This window comes from Buceros rhinoceros, unplaced genomic scaffold (assembly GCF_000710305.1).
Source record: "Buceros rhinoceros silvestris isolate BGI_N320 unplaced genomic scaffold, ASM71030v1 scaffold26462, whole genome shotgun sequence".
Taxonomy (NCBI): domain Eukaryota; kingdom Metazoa; phylum Chordata; class Aves; order Bucerotiformes; family Bucerotidae; genus Buceros; species Buceros rhinoceros.
The window spans coordinates 170-879 of record NW_010397540.1 but is presented as its reverse complement, the minus strand read 5'-3'; positions in this window follow the sequence as shown (position 1 = coordinate 879).

Below are 710 nucleotides of genomic sequence, written 5' to 3'. Positions count from 1 at the left end.
GAAAGGGGCTCTTTTAAAAACTTGCTTTTATTTGGGGGATTCTTGCAAACGTTGTGATTAAAGATGTGAGTGCGGTGGGGTGGTGGGTGCTAGCTCCTGCCCCAGCCCGGTTGGCTGGAGCGGGCACTGGCACCCGGTCACGGTGCTGAGCAGGTGGCAGGACCAGGGCAAGAGCTGCCGCCCTGCACTTCGCCACAGGCTCCTTCCCCTCTGTTCCTGTAGCTGTCGTCCACCAGCACCTCCCTTTCTCCGCAGCGCCATGGGCTTGGCAGGGTTTGCTTTAGCCAAGTGCCCCTGGCAGCCTTTGCCTCCCCCCCAGAGCGCTGAGGGGCTCATTTCCCTCCCAGACCCCCCAAGCTCGGGGTCCCCGGGGGGAGCTGAGGGTGCCAGGCTTGTCCCCTGCTGCTCCCCCTGCCATGTGCATGGGGATGGTTGTCGTAGTGTGGGACCTGCTTTGCTCTGTGGCCAAGGACAGCGAGCCCGGCGGTGACATGGCGCCGGGCACGGCTCGGAGGGGGCCTGTCTGCACCTTTGTTACTGCAGCTCTGTCTGTGTGTCTGTCCCAGATCATGACGAGCTTGCACCTTGTTGTCACTACCGTCCCCCACTTGCTGTTATTTATTCTCCGGGTTCTGTCCCTCGCTCTGTAACTCTGTACATACTGTACCTGTATATAGCTGCTGCTGGTGGTGTGCTGAGGAGGGGGGTTG